General features: G+C 32.8%; 1 protein-coding gene and 1 pseudogene across 14 annotated transcripts in view; one reads left to right on the forward strand and one right to left on the reverse strand.

Annotated features, from left to right (window-relative positions):
* The window catches only part of msn (serine/threonine-protein kinase msn), an 87,220-nt gene that overhangs the window by 5,548 nt on the left and 68,428 nt on the right, over window positions 1-13,244 (forward strand). The window lies entirely within an intron of this gene.
* On the reverse strand, window positions 3,279-4,394 carry LOC143302691 (uncharacterized; annotated as a pseudogene).

Here is a 13,244-nt window from a genome sequence, read left to right on the forward strand (position 1 = left end):
TAATCGAAGTTATATTGGAAATTTAATAAACAATAATAATTTAAATATATATATATATATTTAAGTTATTATATATATATATAAAAATCATGAATGAATAAAAGTGATATGAAAAATTCAAAGTTTTTAACTTCACATTCAAGTCCATTAATATTTCATAAAGTAATTTATACAGTACCATGTTTGAAAACGTAACTATATTTTTTACATAAACCCAAGATATTTTTCATCAATTTATACATTTCAACGGTAGTTTTCAATATCTTTCAATAAGCAAGAAGGAAACCTATATTTAACGATTCTATCGAAAATCCATATTTATTTTTAAGTATGTACTAACGACTTGCCTTTTTCGACGGAAAGTAAGCAATGCTAAAGTTGCGATCATTAAATACGGATATCTTGAAAATAAAAATTTATAATAACTCCGACGTTATTCTCTACTTTATTCAAACACACATGCCATTATAAGGCGTAACGTGTCTTTAACGTGTGTTGTAATGTCTTATGCGTTCACCGCTAATATAATTTATGTTACGGTTATGCTATTAGAAGGTATCTGGCAGTTTGAAAGATGGTAGAATTGCGTGTTTCTAGACCTAGAAAGTCAGCTTTTCGTTGGCAAGCCACATAAACGTGCCATTGGTCAGAGATTATCGAAGAGCTTCGATAAACGCCATGCATCAGCATGCAAAGAATAATTGACCAAAGCACAGAAAATTTCGAAACCAGGAGAAAACTTTTCAGAATAGTCACAAGTACTACATTAAGTATTGTTGGAATCGCCTCACCCCATCTGAAGCATAGGCGGGTATAATATCAAACAATCATGGGATCTAGTTCAATTATTAGTCATGACTCATAACACGTATAGTGACTCGCAAGAGCATTTATTTATTTACCATATAAAACTTTTATGTTGTATGTGCATATTATGCATGTTACATAAAACATGAAATTTCATTAACCCTATTATAGGACGCAATTGCCATGATTATATTGGCGAGATTTGAATTTAATCTGAAAATAAATGTAGAAGTTACAAGATATTTACTCCAAACTTATATTTAGGAAAAAATTAGTACATGGTATGAATATAATACGTGTTAAAGATGTTTCCACTGAATATTGAGACGTATTAACATTGTGACTGCCTGTTTAAATACTTTCGTGATCTCTGTAAAGTATTTGTATACGTGTGCTAAGTATCTTATAACTTCTGTATATATTTTTGGAATTGTTTATAACTTCACCAATACAATCATAAGAGTTGCATGCCATTACAGAGCTAATGAAATTTCAAAACGTCTAATATAACAAACATAATATGTTCATGAGATGTGATGGCAAATGTGCGAATACTTTCAAGAGCCTCTGTAGTTTGATTTATTGCAAATTTTGATTAGAAGATATAAGAATTGAATAAAGGTCAAGTTATGTTTTAATCAGAGACTTAGAATAATCAAATTCTATTAGTTTAAGGTAGTTTTAATTAGGCAGCTAAGATTTACTAGGAGTTTTAGCGTAGTTTCGATCAAAAGACTCAGTCAATCAATCTCAATCTGGAGATTCATTACTTAGGAGAATCCTATTTAGAAAAAACTCTATTTAATACCGTTATGTGCTATCGGCCAGTTGTCGATGATCATTGGATGCAGGAGGCTATGAACCAGGCGTCGATGACTACGAAAACATGAATGACGCATGAGCGATTGCCTGATCGTCACTTAAATCAAGTGCGTTAAGTAAATTATATATACCACCTTGATCATATACAAATTCAAACAAAACGTTGATATTTTTATTATATTTTGAACATTATGATAGAAATATGTTTTTCTAGTGTTAACTCTTTAATTCTCGTCGTAAATGGTATTGCTAATGATTTCTGCATTTCGGGGTGATGAAATGTAAGCATTCTGAAATGTAAAACATTTATAAATTAGAAGTATAAAGTTATGGGGAGTGGTACATTCAAAATTCATAGCATGTATGTATGTATGCATTAATAATTCACTGGGTGAAGTGCACGCTTAGGCATATGTGTAAATGGATTTCCTGATGATAAGAAGTAATGTGGTTGCTTTTTATTGGTGTGCGTCATCACATACTTCATCACAGGTTAATATACAAGCAAAAATGCCTTCGCTCTTCAGCGGAGGGCCAAGCTTCCATAAATCACGAGTCACCACTTTCCCAAGACTCCACAGTTGTATAATTTTCTATAGATAAAGCGACGATTGCATCTTTGTTACCACAAAACCTTGTAGCAAGTATTATTGAATTTTTATTAGTAGTATTTCTCAAATCGTTATCATGAATAATAATCTGGCATTCTTTCCGCGACTTACTTTCAAATTTGGCAGCCCCCGTTATCAGCTTTTGAACTATTTTTATGCAGTCCACTCACTTGGGTGCGGCTGGTGGTTTTGACTGGTTGCATCAGGACGCGAGATATCTCGTCTAGTGTTATGAAGGGGTTAAAGTACAATTAGGAAAAATTCATCGAATCAAACAGCAGGCGAAAGAAATGCCTAAACGGTTTCCTAAATATGGGGAAGTTTGTCCAATTACTTGATCTATTAAAACCCGATGAACAGCTTTCATTTTGTTTCTTTAAACACATTCTAATGTAACGAATAGTCTTTCTTTTACAATTTCTAACAACGAATGTAACATAAAATTGGACATGAAGCTGACGATATTAAATATTTCTTATTCAACATATAATATTCTGACTTAATAATCTGATAAAGGAGTTTTAGTAAGTATAACTATATTTCGACAGAGATGAACGAGATATGCTGTCCTCAAGTACGGATTTACTTTTACAAATTTCATAGTGTAAATAGAATTGTTACCTTTTTGACCTTTATTAAACATAATTGTAAATATTTTTAACTGCCACGGGTAACTTCGATTCGCCGAATAATTTCGGCTCGATATTCTGAAGAAGAAAGTTGTGTTTAGGAACATATATGGGAGATCTAGGGTGATATCGTATAATGTAGCCAGAATATTGATAGATGTAGGCGTTGAGGTAAGAGGAATGTTACATACATTTTTAAAAGTAAGATTATATTTTTTGACGCATTGATAGATGTAATTCGCTATTCCTTAAAGAAATATTAGCTTGTTATTGGGGTGTCCTAAATTGTAACGTTATAAAACAGCGTTTTTTTGTGATTTTTTTTTTAGAAGGAAAAGAAAGAAATGAAGTTATTGAATTTTGAAGTATGGTTTTATATATATTTAACGAATACAAAAAAGTTCTTTTTAAAGCAAAAAAAAATTATAACAGATTTCTAAGCCTATTTCATGGGCGTCTTGTCGCTGCAGTCTTCAATCGGCGGGAAAGATCCGCCTCGTAATTCTTGACTGAAACAAAAAATCAAAAAAGGATTAAATTTTTGTTTTCTTCAGGGTGAACTAAAAAAAGGCAGAAAAAAATGTGAAATTAAAAATTTCGGCGGGTTTAAGAAAGAAATGTGTTTAAAAAAAAATTTAAGGTGCTATAGCAATTGTTTAAATAAACTTTTTGACGAACTTTTTTAGTTCACTTAGAAGAGAATTTAATACTGAAGGAAAAAATTGTTGGTTCAATTAAATAAGTCGTTTAGTTTTTTTTGCTATTGCGCCCACCAATTTAGAAAAATCGTGAAAATAAAAACTGGTGAAAACGCGTTTTAAAGTTTTCAATAGGAAAAAATATCAATTTTTAGTTACTTACGTTGAAAATCTGCTACTCAGCTATTCCTGGTCAATATATCAGTCCTTCTTTTGATGCATTTGATGGAGTCTACGAGCTGTATGAGCCTCTTTACGGCTAAATGCCTGGCGCTTGTTCTCTCCCTCGATCCGTCGCGTGTCAGCGATATCAGTAAACATTTTGCACTGCTGGTCTATATTCAAATTAAGCAACTGCATGACACTCAGAATCGCTGAATACCCTTCGTTGAACATACCTGCAGTCGTGTAGGCAGCAATTTCAACGATCTTTTGGCCCGAATTGAGGTGTTTTGAAATGATGAGCCAAATTGTTGAGTTGAACGACTCATTGGAATTTTGAGTATAACCGCATAAGCATCGCGTTAAAGAGGTTACCGTCTGAGAGATCTTCATAAATTGGGCGAATGTGTTTCTCAACTTCTTTATTAATCAATCGATCGGGATGATTCAGCGTTGCTGTTATAGCTTCTTTCATCTTTTGGACAGAATCCACGTCCCTTCTAATGGCCAAACCATAATATTCTTACGATGTGTACAAATTCTTACAATCTGAACAAAACTAGTTATTAATGCTACAAACTAGTAGGTAAAGTCACGTACACTAAATGAATCATACACATTTGTACTTCTATTAGACACATTAAGACTCGACTGGATACAACCATGGATTATAACTATTGTATTGAACAACCCTTCAACCTTTTTCAGGTATGAAACTCTGAATAGAAAGTCGGAGTGGCGAGCGCTCGCATACCTGCTCCACGCTCGTTTGCTTTATATTCTTGGAAATATTTAGAATTGGCCTTTATCACTTTGCAAATATATTCTTAGATAGTTTATCTATCGATTTAAGCAATAAAAAAAACACGATTTTTTGACATTTTATTTCAGGACATCCCCTTATGTCAGAAAACTGTTACTTTCTTTTAAGAAGATGTAAATATTTTAGAGACGTATGTTAACGAGTACCTGCATCAACATTTACGTTTAATGATTTAGTTTAACGCTACTGCTCATTTTATGGCATATGTTCAATAATTCGTACATCTCCGAAAATATTAATAATAATCATAATTTTTAGTTTCTTTGGAAGATAATTAAGACATTTGTTGGGTAAGAGATAGTTGGTAGATATCAGAATACGATGATATATTTACATTACATCAAAATTATAAGCTGTGATTGAAATTCTTTCTAAAGGATTGTCAGCAATTGTCTTCTTATAAGATTAAAATATATTCTATTATATTTTCTTTTAATTCAAACTGTAGAGTATTTAGCATTTTCTTTGGCTTCTAACGCGTCTAATGTCATATTTGATGTTTCCTTTACACTTTATACAAATGAAATTTGGTAAAACTTGTAATTTTTTGCAAAATTACAAAAATAAATAATTTTATACAAAACATCAGAATAGAGATCACAGATAAATGTGAATAATTATAATAAATGCTAATCTTTTACTAACAAATTGCTTCATAACTTGAAAACCAAAGCCGACGAAAAGTTATTGAGAATGAAAATCTTGATAATATATTTCACAGTTATTTAAATCGGCGAGGTCGCCATTCCCAATAATTAAACTCTTAATAATAATTTCGTTTAATAAGACAAATTATAAAGAATACGAGATAGAAGAGGGGAAGAAGAAGCTAATTTGTGTATTGTATTTCTTTCTATATAATATGATTTTATAAATATAAATTTAATTCCAAATCAAGTTTTGCACAGATTATTTACGTATCCAGCGGCTTTGGTAGGTACTCGCACTGATAAATATCCGTCGATGTATGGGATGGGATACATAAATCGGAACACCTAAATATTTTCGTTTTTAGTGGTTTCATAGAAAAAACTACACAGCAGTAAGTTGTGCTATATGGAGGAGCACACACAGTGATAGATAATGTTTTTTCTGAAAGTCATTTTTTAAATAAGATTTTAAGGTCATTATCATTTTTTTGTGGGACCATATATTTGTTTAATACATTAATCGATCCATCTCGATATTCCCTACAAAGATTTAATTTAACAGTTACTTTAACTCTAATTTTTCAAATTGAAAATATGAAAGTCAAAGAGAACGTAAATACAAGGAGACCATTTCGCATCTTTCCTTGTTTTCCATATATTGTTGATTCTTGATTATCGTAACTCATAATAATAAATATCAGGATATTAGAAAACAGCTTCTCGTATACCGATTGTCATATATTTCAAACTAAATGGTACAAACAAACAATTCAGCGCTACATAAAATCTTACGCGTCCCATACCTTTCTTGTCAATAATACATATTATATTTCTTAATATATTTTCAAATATATGTGTCTTAATATAAGTAATTCCTCCTAATTGCTTTCTTTTTGTAGTTCAAACCATCTAAGCCTTTCATGGAGAGTTATTATCAAGTAAATTTTCAAAGTTCGTTCGCCTCTGTATTCGTAGCTGCGTTTATAAAATCTAGAAGAGTTTCCTGGATATCATCTTGTGTGTCGGTATTATGTTCCTTATCAGTTTCAAACCAGTTCATCACAGCGATACTGTCGCACCCTCCGCATCCTGGTATTTTGTTCAGTTTAGTAAGAGCTTCGTCTATGTCTTTTTTTATTATTTCGGGGTCTTCCGAACTCTGTTCGCTTTCATCTTTCAAAAGCTTGTCCCACGCGTTTTTCAGTATTGGACTCTTGATTTTTGACCAAGCATTATGTACCATACGACAGCAATCGTCTATATTTAATTGGGAATAGATGTGTATAAGTTCTTCCTCTGAAACGCTGTTAGATGTTGGCATTAATGATTCTAGCAGTTTGTTTCTGTACATTCGCTTGAAACATGCGATTATTCTACGATCTATTGGTTGTATGAATGGTGCAGCCTCATACGAATAGTACATGATTTTAACAAATTCATCTTTTGTACTTATTATCCTGTTTTCGCGATCCGAGCCTCCGTTATGTAACAACAACAGAGTTTTCTCTCTGTGTCCGTTTTTCTGTTGTCTTTCTGTAACTAATTTTAAGAAACATTTATTGAACCATTCATTGAGTATGTTACTGTCCATGAAAGGCTTGGTGTTAGTTTTGTTCATAATTGATGGATAACTTGTGTGAAAACTATTGAAAGATGGAAAATGCTCAATCGTGGCGATTATTAGTACCGGCAGCTTATGACATCCGGTAGCATTTGCACAGAGAAATGTAGTAACTTGTCCTTCTCCCATTCTTCTCCTTGATTGCGATTTCTCAAAGAGCAGAGTTTTTTCTGGTACTGCTTTCCACATTAGTGCTGCGCAGTCGGCATTGTAAACATTATCCAATGTGTACTCCCCGTCTTGCAGAAGTTTTCTAATCTCAGCTTTGAAGATATCCGCTTCATATTGATTTCCTAAATCTTTACTGATATCCTCTTTACGGAAATTGGAACGTTCTTTAAATCTTGTCACCCAACGGAGACTGCCTTTAAAACTATGATTTGTGCGAAATTGTGCATTCAATTCCCGAGCTTTATCCTTTAACATTGCATTTGTTACATTTCTGTTTTTTTTTGTACATTGTGTGTACCACTGGTGAAGAGCTTTGTGGAAATTCGGAACAGAGCATCCCACTTCTAATACTGTTGTGTAACGGCTAGTAGCTGCTGAGTTGGTCTCAAATAATTTTATTATCTCTTCTCGTCTTGATCTTATCGTGGACGCGGTGGCACGCCCAATTCCATACTTTTTTGCTATGGATCTATGAGACTCACCTTTGTCTATCATCTGAAGGATTTCATATTTTTTCTCAACTGTCAACCGTAACCGTTTTCGTGTTGGAGCCATTATTGTTTGTAACGTTTCAAATGTAAATACCGCACTGAAATGTTGTGACGAGATTTTACTTCAACAGTTACAGTCGTCGACAATCTTAATAGGGGGAAACAAATACTATATGGATTATATACCTATATAACTATATACGTATATATGTATATGAGGTACACTATGGAAAATTATACAACATTCTGATGATTGAACGTTCCGATAATGTATGTATGTGATGTGTAATCGAGATTATATTGTATATCAAAATAATATTCGACTAATAAAATAATATTCGACCAAGAGTTGATAGAAGCAAGCAGCGTGAAAGTGAGAATTTAATATGAGAATAATGAGAACAATTCTTTTTGCAAATAGTTTATAAATAAATGGTTCCTTGTAACTGAATTTATATTTCTGTCTATTCTACAAACGGTAACATTTTCGAGAATACTAATAATCCATTGTTTCTGCGAATATTGCAAAGCTTCTTTCCATGGTTTTATTTTTCGAGTATTTTTACGTAATTTTGTAAGAGCACAAGATAATGATAATGATTGTTTTTAATGCTTGTGTGGAAAAGACTACACGAGACAAAGTTACGCTATTTCGAGGAGCAAACGCAGTGGTAGATAATGCTTTTTCTAAGAGGCATTTTTTAAATAAGATTTGAAGGTCATCGTCATTTTTTTGTGGGACCATATATTTGTTTAATACATTGATCGGTCCATCTTGATATTCCCTATAAAGGTTTGAGTTAACAGTTGCTTTAACTCTAATTTATCAAATTGAAAGTATGAAAGTCAAAGAGAATGTAAATAGAAGAATACCATTTCGCGTCTTTTCTTGTCTTGCCTATATTGCAGAACCTTGATTATAGGAACTAATAATAATAAATATCCGGATAGTAGGAAAACAGCTTTTCGTATACCCAGTGACATATATTTCAAAAAAAATGTTACAAACAAACAATTAAACGCTACATAAAATCTTACCCATCTCATTCTTTACTTGACACTAAAGCATATTATATTTCTTTATAAATTTAATGTATATGTTTTAATATAAGTAGTTTCTCCGAGTTACTTTCATTTTGTAGTTCAAATCATCTAGGCCTTTTATGAAGAGCTGCCATCATCAAGTATATCTTCAAATTTCTCGTCAGTAGGTTTGTTCGCTTCTGTATCCATAGTTGCATTTATAAACTGCATAAGAGCACTGTTGAGATCTTCTTGTGGGGCGGCATGTTTCTTATTAGTTTCAAACCAGTTCATCACAGCAATACTGTCGCACTCTCCGCATTCTGGTATTTTACTCAGTTCTTTAAGTGCTTCATCTATGTCCTGTCTTATTTCGGGCTCTTCCAAACTCTGTCCGCTTTCATCCTTCAGAAGGTTGTCCCACGCGTTTTTCAGTATTGACGTGCTGACATTTGTCCAAGCATGACTTGCAATGCGGCAACAATCCCACATATTTAAGTCATAGTGCTCATTTACCACTGTTCCTTTTGTATAGGGTTCAGAATGTGGAACTAATGTTTTCAGCAATTGGATTTTGCACTTTCGCTTGAAACACTCGATTATTCCATGATCCATTGGTTGCATGAGCTGTGCAGCGTCGTATGAAAGATACATGATTTTAACTAATTCATCTTTTGTACTTACCATCCCGGTTTCGTGATGAGGGAAAACGTTATCTAGCAACAGCAGAGTTTTCATTCTGCGCCCTATTTTTTGTTGTCTTTCTCTAACTGATTTTAAGAAACATTCATCAAACCATTCATCGAAAAGGTTACTGTCTATGATAGGCAGGTCGCTAGCTCTGTAGATACTTGTCAGAATTCTGAAGGATTTTAAACATGGAGGATTCACTTTTGTTCCGACTACTAGTACTGGCAACTGATGACTTCCGGTAGCATTTGCACCAAGAATTATCGTAACTTTTTCGCCGTGCGGGGTACTCATCTTTAGTGATTGCTTATACATTGCAGTTTTTTGTGGTACTGCTGTCCACAGTATTCCTAAGCAATCGGCATTGTAGATGTTATCCAATGTGTATTCTCCGCTTTGCAGAAGATTTTTAATTTGAGCTTTGCACTTATTCGCTTCATCTTCATTTCCTATTTCTATATCTTCAGGCGTATCCCCTTCACGTAAACCGTAACGTCTTTTAAAACTTGTCACCCAAGTCGTACTGCCTTTAAAATTAGCAGCACCGCGCATCTTTGTATTCAATTCCCGAGCTTTACTCCCTAAAATCTCATGCGTTATTGTTATGTTTTTATTTCTATATCGTATGTACCACTGGCGAAGTGTTGTTTCGAATTTTTCATTAGCTTCATCTTTTGTAGAAGCTACTTTGGAAGTGCTAGGACCCGGTAAGCTGTTCTGGAATTCTTCTATTATCCCTGCACGGTTGTCTCTTATTACGCTCAGAGTTCTAAATGAAATATTGTACTGTTTTGCTATGGTATCACGAGTCTCACCTCTTTCAATCATTTGAGTGATATCGTATTTCTCGGCAACTGACAACATTCCCAACGTCCGTTTTACAGACATTATTGTTTGTAACGTTTCGAATGTAAATACCGCACTGAAATGTTGTGACGAGATTTTATTTCGACAGTTACAGTCGTTGACAATCTTAATAGGGGGAAACAAGTACTATATGGATTATATACCTATATAGCTATATACGTATAAATGTATATGACATACACTATGGAGAATTATACAACATTCTGATGATTGAACGTTGTGATAATGTATGTATGTGATGTATAATCGAGATTATATTGTATATCAAAATAATATTCGACTAATAAAATAATATTCGACCAAGAGTTGATAGAAGCAAGCAGCGTGAAAGTGAGAATTTAATATGAGAATAATGAGAACAATTTTTTTTGCAAATAGTTTATAAATAAATGGTTCCTTGTAACTGAATTTATATTTCTGTCTATTCTACAAACGGTAACATTTTCGAGAATACTAATAATCCATTGTTTCTGCGAATATTGCAAAGCTTCTTTTCATGATTTTATTTTTCGAGTATTTTTACGTAATTTTGTAAGAGCAAAAATAATGATTCTAACTACGGAGACAGGCGAATCAAAAATAATTCTAATTTTAGACATCAGTGAATTATGGAACTACACGTATCATTGTGCTTTATTGTTAATATCGAGTAATTTGAAAACAGTGTCTTCTTCCGTAAAAAATTTAACGTAGATTATACCTATGAAATTTGAATTTTTAATACGTACTGGCAACTTGCCTTTTTCGATTGCAAGTAAGCAATGCTGAAATTGCGATCATTAAATATAGATATCTTGAAAATAAAGATTTATGTTAATCCCGATGTTATTCTGTATTTTATTTGGGCGTTACTTAGGAGAATCCTGTTTCAAAAACTCAATTTAGTACCGTTCTGTACTATCGACCATTTGTCATAAATCACTAGATTTAGGACAATAGGAACCCATGCGCAGCTGACTACGAAAACATGAATGACGCATAAGCGATTGCCCGATCGCTACTCAAATCCGGTGCATTAAGCAAATTATATACACTGCTATATGCACAAGTATGCGAACACTCGGTGCAACTCAAACAAAACGTTTATATAATTATTATATTTTAAAGATTATATTAGAAATATGTTTCTCTAGTGTTAACTCCTTAATTCTCGTCGTAAATGGTATTAAATGTACTGCCAAATCGAAACTGGAACGAGGAAAATATACTTTTGCCAAACAAGTCCCATATTCATTACTAGTAACTAGCTAACACTTGATAAAATCTATATAAACTTATAGAATGTAATTGAATAAACGCATATTGCAATCATTCTAAACTCTCAACATTGTACAGATATGTATGCTTACAGTCACTGACCTTAGCTGTTTTCATGGAAGTAATGTTCATTCATCTTCAATTGTGTTTTGCTTTTTAATTACACTAATGAATATCAACTATTGTATTGGACAATATCGACTAATCGCACAAGGTTAACAGAGATAAGATCAGATGCGAATGTACATTATAGAGCCTTATTTCAAATATATTTTATGTACTTGCAATAATTTGGAAGTGTCTTAATGCTTACGCACGGTAGTATATACTCACTCTACGAACAATTTTTATGATTTCCCGTTGTGAAACCAGATTTGTGTAAAGCAGTAAAAATTAGTTTCTATTCCACGCAAGAAATTGACATTGACAGAGGAATTTTTTTTTTTACTGAAAACTTTCAAGTCGTCGAATTTCACCGTCTGATTTTCTATCTGTTTAAAATTCGTGGAATTTTAAATCAAATCTGTACTTCTATTAGAATGATTTTGGACATGTTAGATTTTTGGCCATCTAACCAACATGTTATCATGTGGGTTCTTCCCTTTTTACACTGCTGTGCGATAGCTAATTTTTCATATTCAGTATATCGCATGTATCTTTGAGCGGATAATAAATCTACAAACATTTAATGCTTTTTAAAAGATCTCTTATTATGAAGGGCTAATCTTGTTCAAAAGATATGTCTGTAAATACATCCGTTGTGCGCAGAAAAATTTTCTGCAAACTTTTTAATATATAAATTAAGCGTTTTAATATAAAGGGTTGAATCGACTAATTTGGCGTCGTCAAATAATTTGAAAATTACTGCAGAAAGCACTGTTTTGAGCAAAAATCAGATAGGACTCATGTCAATGTAGTTTTCTCTTATTCTTTATAACGACGAGTAACTTATAAATCATAAACAGTTTGCAAATATTTATGTAAATTTATATTTAATTATATTTATCAGTAGTATTTGTCAAATCGTTATCATGAACAATAGTCTGGCATTTTTTGCACGACTCACTTTAAGATTTGTTATTCCTCGTTTTAAGCTTTTGAACTATTTCTATGCAGTACATTCACTTGGGTGTGGCTGGTGGTATTGACTTTGATGATATTGGTTACGAAATGGCGAATTCCAGCAACTTGAAAAGAATTGCATTTAGTTCTTTTTTTCAGTTGCGTGACGGAATTAACTGCGAGACGTTTCGTCGATAAGGTCAAACCATTAGTATTAGATGACGAGATATCTCGGCACAAACGTTAAACAGGTGGTATCGAGCCGCGAGGCATCTCGTCTAGTGTTATGAAGGGGTTAAAGTACAATTAGGAAAAATTCATCGAATCAAACAGCAGGCGAAAGAAATGCCTAAACGGTTTCCTAAATATGGGGAAGTTTGTCCAATTACTTGATCTATTAAAACCCGATGAACAGCTTTCATTTTGTTTCTTTAAACACATTCTAATGTAACGAATAGTCTTTCTTTTACAATTTCTAACAACGAATGTAACATAAAATTGGACATGAAGCTGACGATATTAAATATTTCTTATTCAACATATAATATTCTGACTTAATAATCTGATAAAGGAGTTTTAGTAAGTATAACTATATTTCGACAGAGATGAACGAGATATGCTGTCCTCAAGTACGGATTTACTTTTACAAATTTCATAGTGTAAATAGAATTGTTACCTTTTTGACCTTTATTAAACATAATTGTAAATATTTTTAACTGCCACGGGTAACTTCGATTCGCCGAATAATTTCGGCTCGATATTCTGAAGAAGAAAGTTGTGTTTAGGAACATATATGGGAGATCTAGGGTGATATCGTATAATGTAGCCAGAATATTGATAGATGTAGGCGTTGAGGTAAG

This window comes from Bombus vancouverensis, chromosome 5 (genome assembly GCF_051014615.1).
Source record: "Bombus vancouverensis nearcticus chromosome 5, iyBomVanc1_principal, whole genome shotgun sequence".
Classification (NCBI taxonomy): domain Eukaryota; kingdom Metazoa; phylum Arthropoda; class Insecta; order Hymenoptera; family Apidae; genus Bombus; species Bombus vancouverensis.